This window comes from Homalodisca vitripennis, unplaced genomic scaffold (genome assembly GCF_021130785.1).
Source record: "Homalodisca vitripennis isolate AUS2020 unplaced genomic scaffold, UT_GWSS_2.1 ScUCBcl_5045;HRSCAF=11567, whole genome shotgun sequence".
NCBI lineage: Eukaryota > Metazoa > Arthropoda > Insecta > Hemiptera > Cicadellidae > Homalodisca > Homalodisca vitripennis.
Window position 1 is genome coordinate 20986 of NW_025781173.1, and position 10142 is coordinate 31127.

Sequence of the window (10142 nt, forward strand, 5' to 3'; positions counted from 1 at the left end):
CAAGAAGTTTTATTTTTCCCAACACCAGATAATTATGTGTTAGGTTAGTTATTTACCTGAAGAAGAGATCAGATTGCAGATCTTGAACGTAGTGTTACTGATCATTTGTTTCACTGAATGATGGCAAATGTCCGGAAAAATCCGGTTTCCTTCACAATCCTTCCATTGTCAATAATAAACTTTAAACCAAGAATTTCCGTTTTGTTTCCTAAATTGTCCTAGTTAAGAATGATGCCAAACAATTAAGTCGTCTCTTTCTAACAATACAGATGTCTGCTGTGTTTTTCAAAAAAATCTATTTTCCTAGAGCACCTCCACAACATGGTTTTTTAAACTCTGAAATAGCCTATCTTGATCTTCATTTAATTTTTCTCAAACTGCTCAAGTGTTGGAAGTTTATTGCTGGTAAAAAAGATTAATTATTTTTTTAATACAGCCAAAAACAACCCCATCATTTTCTACTGGTTTTGTATTCTATTTTACATGGTTATTTTTGTTGGCGTAAAAATATTCCCAATGGTTCCTTCTTTTTGAAATTTATAAACTGAGCGCACACTGGTTAAAGTTCTGACTCACTAGTTCTTTTTTTAACCAAAACGACACACTTTCTTCAGGAAAAGATTTTTGAAAGTATTTAAAAATATTCTGTTTTACGTCACCACTTTTTATAGGTTCTTGCAGTTTCCTAACACCATAACATACAATCTACAGTTATGTAAGAAACATATCAAATTGACACTGAGAAGAAAAAGTATAAAAATATTTTACACTATGTAATTAGGTCATAAACTTAAAAATATTCCACTGATTAATGTACACAAGCTTATGCCTTTAAAAAGTACGTCAAAAAAGGTCTGTCACTTCCATTAAACCACAGACAATGGATACGTTTCTATACAGACAGTTAGCGACCGTGCGCAAAATTTAGTTAGTGGATGACAGCATCAGAGAGCACTAGTGTCGCGCTAGGCCTCACTCCGTTGCCAATAGCAACAGCAGTAAACACACGCGCTGGCACTGGCGCGGCGCGGCAGATACACTTCCTCGTCACCTCACCGCTGCTCTTTGCTCAGTGCTCGCTCAGTAGTCTTGCTGCCTCGTACAGTACACACTCCTGTCTTTGCCTGAGTGTTTTCATTACCTCAAAATATAATTCTGCGGTCAGGAAAATCTCGTTCAATTCCCATCTTTCCTCTAATGCAAATTAAGTTAAACAACATAAAGGTATTAAAAGTAATTCTTTAAAAATGTTGTTCCCGTTACTAAACACAGAAATAAATATTTCTTTTATTTTGTAACTAATAAAATTATATATATTGAATCGTTGAATTGAAACTATGCATTGAATCATGTTTTGTCTATAGACTATACAGTACCTACGTCTTAATCCCAATACTGTACGCAATGTAAACTTGTATTTTTGAAATTGAGAAATCTTATACAACGTTAAGCTTGTTAATTAGGTTATATTCCAATAATATAGGATATTAACAACAACAACAACAACAACAAAAACACCAATCAAATAAGCTTCATTGTATAAAAAGCCTTATACGTGCATCTTATGAAATCCTAACCATGATACTACATGAATCAATCAGCCTAACTTTTTGCTCAGTTAATAAAAATCATAGAAATATTAAATGTAACTAGAATGCTAAAATCGAATGTCTGTATTTTAAAAATCAGGTTAATCAGATGACGTTAAGTTCTAATCATGACAATAAATTCAACTAGAGCAAAAAAGAAAAACAAATATTGTGGAAATAAAATGAAAAGTTTTTATTTAGAACAAATCTTCTAAAATAATTTTCAGCTGAACAATAATAAGTAACAGTAACATTAAAATATATTGATGAAAATATTATTCTAAGAATTAAACAAAAGATAAGTATCAGCACTGAAATACGAAAACAATTAAAAAGCAGAATTTATCATTTATGTGGCACACAATGTTAAAAATACTAGATTAAATTAAATATTCTTCAGTAAAGCCCCTGCAGGACTTACATTCACATGAGATCTGATGAATCACTCAAATATTAAGTGAAAATGATCAGCAAAAATCCCTTATTTATCTTAAGTACAAATGTTTTACTTTGAGAAAATACAAAGTTTATATTTCTAAATACACGCAGACCAAGTTCGTAATTAATATTTATAAAATACATAAACCATAAATTGTAGTGTAGAGCAATCTGACATACAATACACAATGGAATAAACCCTGAGTTACAAAAGCTGATACAAGTTATTACTACACTGTATTTACATCGATACAAATTTCATTCTATAAATAAACAATTTTTTTGAAACAAAAATAATATTTTACAACATGTAAAAAACAGAACGTATCTTAATTGCAATTAAGCTGTCCGAGCAAGAGCAGGTTTAGTCGGATATCACAGTGCACAATATTCTTGTTAAATTAATAACATATATTAATTAATTATTACGTAACACTAAATTGCACTTTTTAAGCAAGGAAGGGACAAGAAAAGGCATAGGTGTTCATAGTGTGTCTTAAAACACTGAAACCTTTTTATCTACCAGTATTTAATCACATTTCACCCATACATAATTTTTACTCGTGTCCGAGGATTTTAATTTTTCCTTCAGTAGTTTTTTTCATTTGACTTGAAATCCATTTACACTGTTTTATGCAGCAAAACTTTGAACAAATGTTTAAGCACAAATGTTGAGTTTTCTTTACACTGTACGCATGAAATGGGCATCGCATGAGATGACTTTGTCAGTTGCTTTCATGAGTCTTTTCACACATTTGCTTTATGAGCCACTTTTCTTAAATAACTTTTTGTAGGTTTTGATGGCAATCTCAACACAACATACATTAAGTTGACTGAGGGAGCTAAAAGTCCACTTGAGTCAGTCACTTTCACGTTTGAAAAAGTTCTGTTCAGAATTAGAAGTTCTTTGTGACTTGACAGCTTAGATTGTTTTGTCGCACATTTTGCTTAAACACTGTTCACATTTAAACTTTCTATGATATGTGTGGGCCAAATAACCTGCAAAATATACTGTAGAAACATTCTTCTAAGGTAACAATACTGAAATCGTCCGAATTGAGGATCATTTGACTTTGGAAATCATTTGCTGATGCTTCGTCTTCTTCAGACGAATTTTGATGAATCTGAAAGCGGTGTTGCTTCCTTACTCTGGACTGTGACGTCTTCCCACCTGTTGCATAGGTCTAGAAGTGCATCATAGTCAGGATTATATGATGTGGTTTTGGGTGGTTCTAGGAATTGCTGAATAGTGAGTATACGCATTGTACCTCTAAGTACTCGGACACTTGGATTTCGATTCCACCCACCCCTTTGTCTGATTGAAGAAAATAAATTTTCAAGTGGGTCTTGGTTTTAGTCTTGATGTTAAGTATGTATTTACAGCCTTCTGATGATAAAAAGTTCAGTGTATGCGCGGATTGTTAGTATGAAGCCATCGAAACAGGGTGGTCTTGAAACTTTGGGACTTTAATTTCTTAAGGTTGGTAAACAGGTCCAAGGCGTTGGCAAAAAGGGCATTTATATGGCTGTTACTTGAGCTTAATGCACAAGAGTCTGGATTTTTAGAATGTGTGTTCTGCTGTTCATTGCATCAAATAAAGAATTTTATTTGATTCAGAAAAGAGGACGTATCCAAAGCCGTATCGCTTTTTAGCTGGCCAATTTCGGTAACAGTTTTTAATGCCGCTGCTGTCGTGTGGCTGAATATCTGAGTTGCAAGAGAAACAGAGAGTTTTTGAAAGGGGTTTGGCCAGATATGTGCTGGTGTTAGTTGAGGAGCTGCTCTTGTACTTTCACTTTTGCTATCAATATCAAATAATTGTCTTATATCGGAAAATGAAATGGTCCGACCATCATAGACAAAGTCGTGGGTCAACAGATTGTTCCTAAGGGACTTCAAAAGATGAGGTGGATCAAAAAGTGCAACAACTTTTTGTTCACGACTTGTATAAAAAATATGGTTTGTCAACAAATACACCTAAAGTCTTGTAGGCTTTGACATTTGTTGTTGACTGGTCACATACCATAGCTTTAACATTGAGGCCTGCATCTGTTATGTTATTGATGCATTCTTCGATTATAAACCTTGTCTGACTACCCATCAGGCCTTTATCGGAAACAAAGTAACCAATTGGGAGTTTCCATTGATAAAACAATCCCCTAACCATAAAAAACCAGTTGCTTCCTTTGCAAATCCTTTTGTGTCGACCAAGACTACCTATGTCTTCATAGCCTTCAATTAGGTCGTATTGTGGTGAATATATCTAAACATTTCTTTATAGACATTTCGTCGAACATCAAAAACACATGCTTTTCCAAAGTATTCATACTGTTTGATTTTAATTTAATTTGTTCCATTAGTGCTCTATTAAAATCCTGTCATGAAGCATTTTTTTGTCGATATCCATATCCTTATTGTTGATTTCTGCTGGCAAAATCAAACACTTTCGTAAATAGGTATACGTAGATGGAGATTTCAGGAACAAAGCGGTAGCAAATTTTTTTTCGTCGGAACTCCAATGCATGTTCTTTTTATGAATTTGCATTCTAAACAATATTTTCGGCTTCTTTGGATTTGAATTTCAAACCTCCAAGCCTGCTGAACTTTAATAATATAATTGGCATTTTAATCTTGAAATCTTGGCTCTTTTAGATGCCAAGTTTTTAGTTTGTGAGTTTATTTTAGACAGAAGCTTGTTTTTTAGTTGGTGACTGAAATAAGGCTCTCTTAATCTTAGAAAGACATTGTCTTGCAGGTGATTGCACTTTCTATCCATCCATGAACAGACGGCGAAACAGTTTCAACACTGAAGCTGGCTGAAGAGGTGCTCACGGTCGGAGATGGATGTTCTGTTAGAGACCTTCCGAGATATCTTCTAGGTGACTCTGCAGTACGTTTCACACGAGGAGAAGGAGAAGTTTGATGTGAAGGACCTGGAGTTGGCTCTTTTTCCTCTGAAGAATACTGTATAGGTACAGCATTATATGGACGAGTCGACCACTAGGTAGAATGTCACCTTGTCGGAAATGCCTCTCACATAGCAGCTTCTTCTTCATCGATAACGGCGACAGTCCAATAAGATCTGGAATTTCCTAGAATAAATTAATTTTTTAATATAAATCTTATAATTTGATGTTAGGTCAAGGAATTCCAGTGTTCATTTCATCTGTGAATAAAAGCCGGCGCTTAATGGAAAAAATTAAACTTCTGAACATCACACGTGTTCACACAAATATAGTGTAAGCATATATTATAAATGAACTAATATCCTGTTATAACAATTTAATTCTTACCTGTTTTCTGAATCCATATATCCACTATTTTCTCGTGGAAACCTAAACATCTTTAACCCTTTCACTTTAAACCTACTGTTAGAACAGTTTTTGTACGAACACCTAGTACCCGACATTTTCAACTTAACAAATACAACGCAGTAGCAGAACTTGAGTCCAGTGGGAGGGTATCAGTACAGAGCGGGTGAGAGGTGGGGAAGTGAAGTGAGCCGCGCCAGCAGTAGAACGTGATCAGTAGGAGTGTGTCTGGTTCACAGCGGGTGAGTGGAGGGGATGCGAGCCGCGCCGCGCCGTTGAATTAGCAACAGTGGGACAAGAGAACTCGTGGCGGTACACCTAGCGCTCCACACGGCGCTCGCTGAAACTAAAGTCCAAATGTCTGTATAGAACAAACGTATCCATTGTCTGTGATTAAACTCATGAATACTTTGACTTTGAACTTTGTTTATAAGCCAGTCTTATCTTATCCGTCTGCAGTCATCTGTTATTGTTGTGTTTAGGCTGAGGAATTCTAATAACATATATATAAACCATGCTGGTCTCAGATAAGATAACACATTCTTTCCTGTCCTGCCTTTACCCTGTTCAGAACCATGACATCTTACAATGTAAGTTTAAAAATACTCAAGAGTGAATCAGCTAATAAACTGTAATATAAATTAAAATACATCATATTTGTACCTATATTTGCACGTGCAAAAGCTAGAATTTTTTTACTGTCCCTGAAATAAAAATTATCTGTTAAACACTATCATAATGAAATCATACTATTTAATGTTTCAGTATTTAATTTAAACGCCAGTTCGGTGTGAATTAATTTATATATTTTCATAATAAATTATAAGTTCCTTTTGCACCTACGAGTTTTATAGTGATACGAACATCACAGATAAATAAAAACACATATGAACATGAGCTAAGGTTCAAAAGGTATGGTACAATAAAATCGATTTAAGCGTTTTTGTGTTGGTCATGAGGATGGTTGATGCAACCTGCATGACACTAGGCATGATATTCCCAGTAAAGGTAGTAAAAGGAGTATGTCCCATTAGACCTGTACTGCACGGTGAACGTGGAACCGATTGTACTAATGTTTAGGCTTGCAACATCCTTCAACAATGTGCAGTTAGCGATATGCTGCTGCTCCTGGATATCCATAGGGTTACCTAGATTTTAGTGACACATCGGATTTTGCTGTACCAAGTCTACTTCAAGCAAACCTCCACAAGCAAGCAGCAGAAGAATTCAGTAAGTGTAGGGAAAAGTGAGACATCCTGAAGCTAATAAAAATATAGCATTCCCTTAGAAACTTGCTAGACAGTTCACATGTCATGTGAGTACTGAAGCATACATTATTTGGTTTTAGCTGAGCTTAGCAAAGCTTCTTGGGAGGTTGAAAAAATTTCATATCTGTCTGTCTGCTCGATATCTCAAAAACAAAATGACCTACAGACTTGAAATTTTACTTGAAGATTTATTATTATGAGGAACACAGAGTTTAATGATGGTGCATGTCACTCCATGAGATTTGGCTGAGCGTTCGTGAATATTTTTACATTGGTCTCTTGGGTAACCGTGATAGCAAAGAGAAAATAACAGAATAAAACTTTTTTTTAACAAATTCTATACAATCGTATGTGATTTGAACATGTGACATGTTTATCTATACAGTAAAACAAAAAAATAATAGAGTGGAAAGTCAATGTTGGTTTCAGCGCAATCTTGCGTTGTACCCTTTCTATCTTACCGTAACTTTTATTATTTGAAAATTGCTATGAAACATAATTTAACAAACAAAAATTTGAATGTATCATGCGGCAAGATATCTCAAGAAAGATTTTATCCGACAACATTAAATTTTCCATGAAACTTTGATACATAGACAAGAATGTGTTCTATGATGGTGCATGCCCAACCATGGAATTGTTTTGGGTGAGTGTAATTTTTTGTCAGTTTTTTTTCTGTACGGTTGTATGTCTGTCTCTCTGCCCACAGGACATCTCGAGAATTGAGTGAGTTTATAGATTAGAAATTTTACATGCAACCTCAGCGAACACATGTCTGGCATACCCTACTTTGTTTAATTATTAAATCATAAGTGTTTTAAATTCGTACAGACTTTGTTCTTGTACATTATTCCCACTTGCTCAATTATTGTTCATTGTGCATTGTTTTTAATTGAAAACCTATTTAAAATCTTGAACCAGAATTTATTTGTAATATTACAAAAAGATTAAAATGCTTGTTAGAGACATAAATTATTTATTCTATAAATTGTTCTTGTTATACGATTGCTCTGAGCTCTATAAGTGTGTGTACTAAACACTCCCAAATATATAACTGGCACTCAGATGACAGTGTAACAATTGTGAAATAAAGTGATTGGTATTTTATTATTAGTACTATTAAATTTTGTTCTGCTTCACAAAGCAGTCATCTACAATGTATAATATTCTATAAATATTCTGCAAATGTTTTATTTGACAATAAAACGGTTTTATAAAATAAAAACTGTTAGTACTAATCTAAACTTATGATTAAAGTAAGTAAATTTGTCTGTTAAACAAATTTTAATTTAAAATTAGACATCAAATTCATAATAATTTCCACTGCCTGCATAAAAAGTCTTCATACTCTGTTAGTCCAAGCTCCTTCACTTCTAGCTTTATTTACATCTAAACTTCGGGCTCGGCAAATTATAAATTAGTTCAGTCAATCATAACTAATTTGTGCAACAATTAATATCTACAGATAAATTTCACCGACTCATTTATGTAACTATTCCTGATTTTTTAAGTTTTATTTTTTTATGACACATTCAAATATATAACTGTTAATAGTTTTCCAGATACTCTGTTTCTTTTTAAATTTATTCTTTCTTATTAATTTTTTATCATTTCCTTGTGGAACATTAGTATCGTTGTTTGTTCCTACAAAGGTCAGTATTTTGCTATTGTTATCTTTATAAAATCTATGAACGTGGTCCAAGCTTTTGGATCTTAAAACTATACATTGTTTTGTTACATTTGAAATTTCACAAGTAGAATTCACTCTTTTCAGTTTAACGTTTTTGCTTGTACGTTTTAACCTAGTTACTCTGTGTGTATGAGGCTTGATGATCCTCTCAGAATTGTGAAAAAATTTAACCTCCAAGTTAAACAAATCTTTATATATTTCATCTTTGGAGAAGACATTTGCTCTTTGATTCAGAATATTTGGTTCAACAGAAAACTTGTTTCTATCTCCATGAAGAAAGTTAAAAACATTTGATTTTTTAATGTCTTCATGGGAAGTCTTGAACTCATTTAACTCCTGTACAAAATACCTGCTGGGCAACGATTTGCTTCTTTTTATTACTTTGTCAGTGTATTGTTCATTTTCACTTACTACGTTTTGACAGGAAAAGTTGTGTCTGTAAAAATATTTTTGACGTCTGCTGCTACTAATATTAACAGTTTTATAATAACCTGAGCTTAAACATTTTTTGACATTAGCTCTTCTATTTAAACCAGTGACTGACAAGTTTCTGGAACCTGCCTCAGGATTTCCATTCATAAAATCACCAGTTGAATAATTTCTTTGTTGGATAACATCAGCAACCAGAAATGAAAAAGTATCCTTCTTCTTCAAGATTGGCGACTTTTCAATGTTATCCACAAGTCCAATAGTTTTAAATGTGCTTTCATGTTCAGTCATTATTTTACAATTGATATCATTAATTGTATTTGGCTCAATTTGTGATTTCGTATTGTGAGGTTTATTGTTTCGTATTTTTAAATAATTGCACATAAATATTCTATTGCATTCTAAAAAGTCAACTTTCTCAATTTTTCCTTTGAAAACTTTAGATTTTTGATTTATTTTCTTCATTTTCTTCTTGATACTGTGTTTTTTGGCTACATTTATGGTTGGATTGTCATCTTCGAGTGGTTCTGAGGATTTTATCTTTTTCAAAACTTTGCCTTGTTCGAGAAATATATCAGTCGGCTCCAATGTTGCTGCATATACTTTAACATCCTCTTCTCTATCTGGTGGTGACATTGTTATACCTTCCTTCTTCTCTGGCGGTGGTGGTGTTATATCATCCTTCTCAGATGGTGGATTTGTTATATTCTCATTTTCCTCAGGTTGTTTGACAATCTTGTCTTCCTGTTCTGTTTTGGTTGGGACTTTACTCTCATTCCTGACTTTGCTCTGAGCTAAATTACCTCGCTGAGCACCTTTCTTCTTTTTAAGAATAACTTCAACATCAAGAACAAATGACATGTAAGTCGCGCCTTTTGAGTTCTTCAAAACTGCATCTTCCATTTCACCCATTTTGATTGGTTGTGGAGTTTTAGAAGCTACTTAAAGTGGATCTACACAATCCCTCTTGATTATTATGTTCATTTTACTGTAAAAGAACAACAATTTATGATTATTGAAATACTTATTATTAAAGGCCTCAGTAAAATCATATTGTTCACTGCATATGTTTATGAGCTAAATTTTAAAGCATACAATACACAGGTGATATTTTAAAATATCATTAATAGTGAGTAACATTACAAACTCATTAATTATTTTGATGGGTTGTCAAATTTAATTGAGTAAAGAAAATTTTCTGGTCTTGAAAGAATCAATCCAAATTTATTATTGTAATGTCTTATTCGAGTTCACTTTATAATAAAAATTACTGTGTATAATTTTACAGATAATCTTTTAAAACCTTATTTTAGTTGACTTTAAATGATTAGTTTCATGTAGTCATCCAAACAATTATATAGAATTTAAAATATTTTGATATTAAGCCTTCTAATAAAACAAGTTTTAAGTTTGATC